Here is a 9,873-nt window from a genome sequence, read left to right on the forward strand (position 1 = left end):
AGTTGGTTGTTGATCAGTGCTGGACAGCCATTTTCAAGTCTTGCCATAGATTTTCAAGTGTATTTAAGTCAAAATTGTAACTAGGCCACTGTCACGACTCCGACATAGTTTACTTTCCTTCAACTGGATGCTCATTTGCAGGGTGTGTTAATATGTTGTGTTGATATAGATTTTATTCATTGCTCATGTATAAAACCTATTCTCAGGTCAGATAGAGTACTCTCAGCCGTGACCATTTGTGGGCCTAGCAGTGTATGTTATTGTGGGTTTTAAGGGCATTGGGAGAGTGGATAATGGTTTATTTGTTGGGCGCAGGATGCACTTTCCTAGAATTCACAAGTAGTTCTCTTCATTTTTCTTGTCAGACTCACCTCATATACTGTGCCTCTTTGTTGACCTGCTCCAGCGATGCCAAGTTGTTCAGATTGACTCATTAAAGGCAAAAAAGTATTTTTTTAAACACCAGCCAGCTTATAAATGTCTTATTGTCATTGTATTCTAACTAAAGCGATATTAAACCCTTGTTTTCTCAGAGACGGATCCAATTCTAATGGATGACGTTGGAAAGGAGGAGCCTGCTCTCACTGATACAGAGGAGGAAGGGGAAGAAGCAGGTAAACCACTGCCATTGGTTACCCAAAACCAGTTTGGCGAGATTGTCTTGCTCATGTAACATGCTTGACTGTTTTGTTCTGCTCAGTCTAAACATCCGGGAATCATCCACAGTTAAATTTGATTTGCCCACATGTAGTGCAGCAGTGCATTCTGCTGTGTCACTCATGGGCTTACCTCCATGGGTTTCCGGACCTCACCATCACATAACAGTTGTTCATTGTGCCCAGCTGTAGGAAATTTGTGTGGATCCAGATTGTTTGATAACCTCCCCATGAGATTACTTTTCTTCTGTGAGGCCCAAATAACCATGAGTGAAAATGACATTTTTCATGAGCAGGATTGTGCTGTAGCTCAAATAGGCTTACTTCTGCCAATGGAACAATAGCCTGATCTGCATCATCAATAACCTACTGAGTAGAGTAGCCCTGATCCCAGATGTTAGCTGAGATTTTCCCTTTAACTATCAGTCTAACCATCAGTCTACTAGCTTCGATTGGCAGTCAATATGTTCATTGATAGAGAATGTATTTGTGTGTGTGTGTGTGTGTGTTTATTTGTCTGCATGCTGGCTCTCCCCACTGTTTCGTTAGTTAGTGAGAAGATAGTGTGTACCACATGAAATGCCTGGGTCCCTGACTCGAATGGTAACAGATTGTGGCTGCATTGTTTTTGGTGGGAAATGCAGCAGGGAGGATTAGCAGAGGGGATTGAGACACAGGCAAGAATCCACCAGCATCAGAGCTAACTAATCAGGGTTGGCCGGGGCCCCATGGAGGCAAAACATTTAGTATTTTAGACAAGAGATGGAGGGAATAGTCAGCTAATGAAGATGAATGGCGCCATGGAAAGGGGCTGCCCTGTCAGTGGAACTGTAGGCTTGTTTATGAAAGCTATTCAGAATCTCTGCTGCTTTCCAGGGGGAGGGAGGTGGCCCTATCTGTCCCAGACTACACAAGGAATCATAACCACTGATTCCTTCCTTTTTCTTAGTAATGGTCCCTGTGTCTGTAATGATCTAAACTCTAAGGGATTTTATGGTGAGTATCTAAATGTGTTTGTCAATCAAACTATTTTCTAATCTTGGTTATGTCAATCATCTGGGTAGACATCAATTTGATTTTACACACAAAAATGATTAGCTTTTAGCTTTCTCTGCACTTTTTTTTATTTGATCTTAATCATTGTGCTTGTAAGTGGAGCAATATTTCTATCCCATCACATGATCAAGGTGCCTTTCATGCTAGCCATGCCATTATGTCCATAAAACGCTTGAAATTGATCACCTATCTCTATTAATGCAGTTTTGAATAGAACGTTAATGCTAAAGAATTGCTTTATTAAAGTCACTTATGTGAACAGAACATTATTTTTTTGTGGCTAGATGCTGTCTAAATTTATATGCCAGGTTGACTATGTCATCTCATAGCTTTTGCGATGGCCTGATATTCCATGATTCAATTACGCGCTCATGGTTCTGGTATGCAGACTAGCTTGTTCGGATTTGATGAGCGCTATTAAAAATATGGATTTTGCCAGGCAGAAAATGTGTAGCTGCTATTTGTTACATATTGTCTGGTAAAGAGTGGATTCCAATAAGCACAACACAGATATCCCATTCATCATGGGGACATTGCATGTAAACCATAAAAACAAATGCAAATCTCATACAGGCTATGTTATAAAGAAGGTACAACAAATCTTTGGACATTCTATGTCATAGATAGAGAAAGGGGGGATCAGTTATAAGCCTGTCCTGAATCTGAATGTTACTGATTTTCAAAATCATTACAAATTTGTTGTTGTTCTTTTCATCAGGCATTTCATCAGTGTACTCCGTTCTGATGTTTTTCCTGGTGAATAATTTACAAAGCTGTATTATTTACAAAGAGCTTCTTGTTGGTTAGATGATGCTCTTTATCCAGAGAATCTCAGCACTGGAGACAAAACTTTAAGACGGTCATATACTCCTCTGATATTTCCCAATGTTCTTCCCATAGTCGGCCTTTAATAACGTAAGTCATGAAAAATGCAGTTATAGGGCACTGTAGGTGTGAAATAAATAATTTGCTAACTTGAGGGTGTGAACTTCCTCCTGTTTCCTGCTGTGGTGTCTTTGGAATACACTGTAATATTAAGATTAGTAATTGAATTGTTGTCTAATAGGAGGAAGAATCTCTGACCACAATGGCTGCAAACTCTGGGCTTATCAGTCTAACTCATTAAATGCTGAGAACTGTACAGTTGAAGACTATGTTTGTGTTTGCTTCAATCTTCCCTCAAAGCTGGGGAGAGATGGGTGACAGGTGTAGGGGATCTAGCATCTCTCTATATTGATGACTTGGCTGTCCTGTTGCATAGCAGATGGGTTTGTCTGAGAAATGACTGATATTGCTTTCTACTGTAGCTGTACTGTAGCAGTCTATTCCCCTGTCAGTCTTACATTAGAGGTAGAGTAGTCTTATAGTAGTGCAATATTTAATCTGATTCCGCTGCCAAACCTTATTACAGAGATTCCTGGCTGACTGACACAACTGACTAAGAGTCCAAACTTGTGTGCCATTAGGAATTACAGTAGGTTGGTACTTCATGTCTCATCCACGCAGATGGAGTAAAACCGTGGGGAGAGACTGCTTTGTGATGCATCCGCTTGTTTTATCAAATCAAATCAAATCACATTTTATTTGTTGCATACTGTAACGATGTGCACTGAGTCGGGAAGCAAGTTCAGGGAGTGAGTGTTTTAATAGATAAACACAACATAATACAAAATAAGAGACATGAACAATGCACATCGTTACACATACACACATTTAGCAGATGTTATTGCGGGTGTAGCGAAATGCTATAGTTCATAGCTCCAACAGTGCAGTAGTATTTAACAATTCACAACACACACAATCTAAAAGTAAATGAATGCAAGTAAGAGATATATAAATATTAGGACGCGCAATGATGGAGTGGCACTGACTGGAATAGAGTAGAATACAGTATATACAGATGAAATAAGTAAAACAGTATGTAAACATGATTAAAGTTACCAGTGTTCCATTATTAAAGTGACCAGTGATTCCATAGTACAGTATATACAATGTATTTGGAAAGTATACAGACCACTTGACTTTTTCCACATTTTGTTATGTTACAGTCTTAATTCTTAAATTCATTATATTGTTTTTTTTCCCACATCAATCTACACACAATACCCCATAATGACAGAGCAAAAACCTGTTTTTTTAGAAATGGTTGCTAATTTATTAATTCTAAAGAACTGAAATATCACATTTACATAACTATTCAGACCCTTTACTCAGTACTTTGTTGAAGCACTTCTGCCAGCATTACAGCCTCGAGTCTCTTTGTGTATGACGCTACAAGCTTGGCACACTTGTATTTGGGGAGTTTTTCCCATTCTTCTCTGTAGCTCTGTCAGGTTGGATGGGGAGCGTTGCTGCACAGCTATATTCAGGTCTCTCCAGAGATGTTCTATTGGGTTCGAGTCCGGGCTCTGGCTGGGCCACTCAAGGACATTCAGAATCTTGTCCCGAAGCCACCCGAAGCCACTCCTTGTCTTGGCTGTGTGCTTAGGCTCGTTATCTTGTTAGAAGATTAACCTAACCGTAGGGATGTAGCCAGGTTTCCTTCAGATGTGACGCTTGGAATTCAGGCCAAAGAATCTTGTTTCTCATGGTCTGAGAGTCTTAAGGTGCTTTTTGGCAAACTCCAAGCGGGCTGTTATGTGCCTTTTACTGATGAGTGGCTTCCATCTGGCCACTCTACCATAAAGGCCCGATTGGTGGAGTGCTGCAGAGATGGTTGGTCTCCTCAGAGGAACTCTAGAGCTCTGGTTCTTAGTCACCTCCCTGACCAAGGCCCTTTCCCCCGATTGCTAAATTTGGCCGGGCGGCCAGCTCTAGGAAGAGTCTTGGTGGTTCCAAACTTCTTCCATTTAAGAATGATGGAGGCCACTGTTTTCTTGGGGACCTTCAATGCTGCAGAAATGTTTTGGTACACTTCGATCTGTGACTCGACACAATCCTGTCTCTGAGCTCTAAGGACAATTCCTTCGACTCCATGGCTTGGTTTTTGCTCTGACATGCACTGTCAACTGTGGGACCTTATAGGCCGCACAATTGGCCCAGCATCGTCCGGGTTTGGCCGGTGTAGGCCATCATTGTAAATAAGAAGAATCTTGTCCAATATAAGGAATTTCTGTTTTTTATTTTTAGTACATTTGCAAAAATTACTACAAACCTGTTTTCACTTTGTCATTACGGGGTATTGTGGGTATATTGCTGAAAGAAAACAAGATTTAATCCAATTTAGAATAAGGCTGTAACGTAACAAAATGTTACGTAACCTCTAAAGTGCAGGGGTGAGTAATCTGGTGCTAGCCGGCTAGTGACAGTGACTAAGTTCAGAGTAGGGTACTGAGTGCAGGCTGGCTCGTGATGGTTACTTAACAGTCTGATGGCCTTGAGAAAGAAACTGTTTTTCAGTCTCTTGGGCACAGCTTTGATGCACCTGTACTGGCCTCCCCTTCTGCATGATACCTGGATGAACAGGCCTTGGCTCAGGTGGTTGATGTCCTTGATTATCTTTTTAGCCTTCCTGTGACATCGGGTGCTGTAGGTGTCCTGGAGGGCAGTCAGTGTGACCCCGGTAATGCATTGGGCAGACCACACCAACCTCTGGAGAGCCCTGCGATTGCGGGTGGTGCAGTTGCCGTACCAGGCGGTGATACAGCCCGACAGGATGCTCTCAGTGGCGCATCTGTAAAAGTTTGTGAGGGTCTTAGGGGTGGTATTAGGGGCCAAGTCAAAATTATTCAGCCTCCTGAGGTTGAAGAGGCACTGTTGCGCCTTCTTCACCACACAGTCTGTGTGGGTGGACCATTTCAGGTTGTCAGTGATGTTTACGCCGAGGAACTACATGCAGAAACAGATGTCTATATCTTTCCAAGTTTCATCTTTCCAAGTTTCATCTTTCTCACTTATTTACAAATATACACTTTAAGCTGTAGCATTATCAGTTTGAGCATGGTTGAGTCTTTGCGTTTCAAAACATTTTGAATAAGAGGGCATTATATTAATATTGAAGTTTATGAATCTTCAATGTGATTTGTCATATTTGCTGTTCCGTCAGACTGCTAAAAGTATTATCAGGCTATGGCTTATTCTCAGTGCTCTGGTATACCTCCTCCTCCTCCTCCTCTATCGCTCCTCAACACCTCTTCTCTTTATCTACGTGTGTTAATCTCCCAGCATTCTCTCTATCTCTCCCATTCATGTCGCTGCTGATTCATTATTTAACACATAAAAGTGGAGTTAAAAGGTACTCCCAGAGTCAAAGAGTGTGTCTTCTATGGCGAGGCAATGGAGAGTGATGTGTTGCGGCGGCCTCGGCGGCGCTGGAAGATGGCACTGCTCATCCATTACGTGCTCAGCGTCTGACTGAGTCGCACCGTTCCCAGACCCATTTATCCCACAAGCTTATTCTCCGAAATGTACCTGTCAACAGGAATCACTGTTTCTTCCAGAAATACAGCATTGTCTCCCAGGGAGGTTTGATTTCTGAAAGCTGTCGTCCCTGTTTTAGACACAGACCTATTGCAACAGGACATGGCCAGGCAGACTCTGGAGGAGAAGCTGCAGCCTTATCTCCATGTGTTGGGGCTCCTCTTCCTCAGCAAGCCCATGAGCCATGCATTCAACTTCATCCTGCTCTTTCAGTTGTAAGTTACACTCATACAACACCACTATAGCTAGCTTCCAAAATGAAAAAGAGGGATTTAGCCTTTAGAATAATCTAATGACAGTACAACACCACAACGTGGACCACAGGCAAATAAATAAGGCATAATCAGAGAAAGGAAATGAAACAAAAACCTTTTTTTATAAAGTTATATGAGATTGGATTCTAAGGGATCACTCAACACATTTAAAATATTCACGAGGAGATGCTAACATACTCCAATTGTATAGTGGATTCTCAACTCTTAAACAATAGGCAAACGTACATTTCTGCCTAAATAGTCATAGCCAAAAGTAATTGTTTTTCATAAGACGGCCATAAACAATAACTGGTAACGATACATAGTTTTAGAAAGGTTTGGAAATCACATTTCTGTAAAAATGTGTATAAATTGCTGAGGTGTGCTCATTAAGGACACAAGCTTAAGTACATAGTACAAATAATATGAAAATATATATTTTTTACCTATTCAACAAAAGCGGGGCAATAGGGCTTAACATGACTGAAATGCTTTTTAAATATATACTGAACAAAAATATAAATGCAACATGCAACAATTTCAACAATTTTACTGAGTTACAGTTCATATAAGGAAATCAATCAATTGAAATAAATGCATTAGGTCCTAATCTATGGATTTAACATGACTGGGAATACAGATAAGCATCTATTGGTCACAGATACCATAAAAACAGGTAGGGGCATGGATCATAAAACCAGTCAGTATCTGATGTGATCACCATTTGCCTCTCCTTCCCATAACGGTGATCAGGCTGTTGATTGTTGCCTGTGGAATGTTGTCCCCCTCATCTTCAATGGCTGTGAGAAGTTGCTGGATATTGGCGGGAACTGGAACATGCTGTCGTACATGTTGAGCCAGCGCATCCCAAACATGCTCAATGGGTGACATGTCTGGTGAGTATGCAGGCCATGGAAGAACTGGGACATTTTCAGCTTCCAGGAAATGTGTACAGATCCTTGCAACACAATTATCTTGCTGAAACATGAGGTGGTTAGGACGGATGAATGACAAGACAATGGGCCTCAGAATCTTGTTACAGTATACTGTATCTGCGCATTCAATTTGCCATTGATAAAATGCAATTGTGTTCGATGTCCATAGCTTATGCCTGTCCATATCATAACTCCACCGCCACAATGGGGCACTCTGTTCACAACGTTGACATCAGCCAACAGCTCACCCCACACGACGCCATGCACACTGTCTGCCATCTGCCCTGTACTGTTCAAACCGGGATTCATCTGTGAAGAGCACACTTACCCAGTGTGCCAGTGGCCCTTGTGTTGCAACCCTGAAGTCGGTTGCAACGCTGAACTGCAAGACCCTGGTGACCCTGGTGAGGAAGACAAGCACGCAGATGAGCTTCCCTGAGATGTTTTCAGACAGTTTTTGCAGAAGTTCTTCGGTTGTGCAAACCCACAGTTTCATCAGCTGTCCGGGTGGCTGATCTCAAACGATCCTGCAGGGGAAGAAGCCGGATGTGGAGGACCTGGGCTGGCGTGGTTACACGTGGTCTGTGGTTGTGAGGCCGGTTGGACGTACTGCCAAATTCTCTAAAACAACGTTAGAGGTGGCTTATGGTAGAGAAATTAACATAAAATTATCTGGCATCAGCTCTTTTGGACATTCCTGCAGTCAGCATGCAAATTGCACATTCCTTTTAAACTTGAGACGTCTGTGGCATTGTGTTGTGTGACAAAACTGCACATTTTAGCGTGGCCTTTTATTGTCCACCCCACAAGGTGCACCTGTATAGTGATCCTGCTATTTAATCTGCTTCTTGATATGCCACACCTGTCAGGTGGATGAATTATCTTGGCAAAGGAGAAATGCTCACTACCAGGGATGTAAACTAATTTGTGCACAACATTTGAGAGAAGTAAGCTTTGTGCATATGCAACATTTCTGGGATCTTTTATTTCAGCTCATGAAACATGGGACCAACACTTTACATGTTGCGTTTATATTTTGTTTAGTGTATATAGCTATGGTTGCATGTCTGTTAATTCTTGGGTTAATGACACTGCAGATTGTGTTTTGGTTTCATCATTAGTCAATAGGTAAGAATCAAATTATAAACAACTTACGATAAGATTTCACCTTTCTTATAACTGTAAAATAAATATGATCATACTTAGTGACAGTACAATACAATACAATATTGGCACCATTTCATAACAGAGAATTTTCTGCCGAAAGTCCACTGAGCAGTGCAGAGACACCATTCAAATAAGTGCAGACTAGTTACAGCTTCAACTTTAAGTACACAGCGATTTCATCTGACTGTGACCAAGAGAAAGTGGTCTTGTTTCAATTCTACGAAATTATTTAGTAGTTTTCCACTTGAGAGCTGTAAATCCATCTGAGAACCTCACAGCAAGGTTATTGCTGGTATTGTAGCTGCTATTGTTGCATCTGCGAGACTCCCATTTCATATGCGTTATTGCAAGCGCAGCTATGAGGTTCACAGGCACAGAAAATGGTTCCTTTGTCTAGCTATGTCAGAAAATGTGATGTGTCTCTCCCTATGCAAATAGATGATTTCATGTGTTTCTGAACCTCAAAGCTGCACTTGCAATTGCTCTTATGAATCGGGACAACCAGCACATTTATGGAATGTAAAGCAATTGAAGTTTCACCAATCACAGTTTGCACTGTACACAGAAATACAAACATATCGGGTCGGGACCGGTCCAGAACCGGAACCGGTACAGAACCGCTTAATATCTACAGTATAATTAAACAAACAATTGTATGATTCCAAATTTAACAAACAAATGTATGATTCCAAAACACAGATGAACATGACTCTATCCAGCTGTATCAGAGGGCTTCAGTCTTCCCCTGTACCACATCAACCATGTCCCCTGGCAAGACACCCATCATCTCAATTATCAACATTTGTCACCAGCTCTCTTTATGTCAGCCCATCCATTACACCCAATGTTTTTACACCTTGAGACGTGTGGACTCTGCAGAAAGGGCAGACTAATGGCTGGATTCATTCTACCTGGCCTTAGCAGTGTTTATGCTGTATCATTTATTTCTATGTTCTCAAACTACTGCTAATTCGTATTGTCAATTAGTCTAATACTTGGAAGCGTTTACTTTTTGATGGGAGTCTACTTGGTATTTTTATTCTATGAAAAACCTTTCTGCAATTTTCCTTGGCTTATTAAAAACAATTGAAGTATGTTGTTGTATAAATTGGACTCAGCGTAGTGTTTGTATGAATCCTTCAGATTTTTGTTCAAATATTGATGCTGAATGTTTCTGCTAACTCCATCTTTTTTTCCCTCTGAATTTTTTTAAATTATGGGTAGTGAATTGACCTTTGTCCACGTCTATGATTCCGAGCTACACTTATGCCTTGTGGGCATATGTGCTGCATCTAATTTGGACTATGATTTTCAATGATGTAATTCAATCTCATGCCTTACTGCATTATTTAATAGTAAGACCCTGTGGGGCAGCTAATGAATCAC

At 41.2% G+C, this 9,873-nt stretch overlaps 1 long non-coding RNA gene across 1 annotated transcript; it reads left to right on the forward strand.

The window, feature by feature from the left end:
- The first annotated feature begins 474 nt into the window (after window positions 1-474).
- Window positions 475-9,572, forward strand: LOC118945828. Its single transcript, XR_005040986.1, has 3 exons — window positions 475-614; window positions 6,211-6,346; window positions 9,187-9,572. It is a non-coding gene; the product is annotated as an uncharacterized LOC118945828 (long non-coding RNA).
- Window positions 9,573-9,873: the final 301 nt, after the last annotated feature.

Source organism: Oncorhynchus mykiss, chromosome 30 (genome assembly GCF_013265735.2).
Source record: "Oncorhynchus mykiss isolate Arlee chromosome 30, USDA_OmykA_1.1, whole genome shotgun sequence".
NCBI classification, from domain to species: Eukaryota; Metazoa; Chordata; class Actinopteri; order Salmoniformes; family Salmonidae; genus Oncorhynchus; species Oncorhynchus mykiss.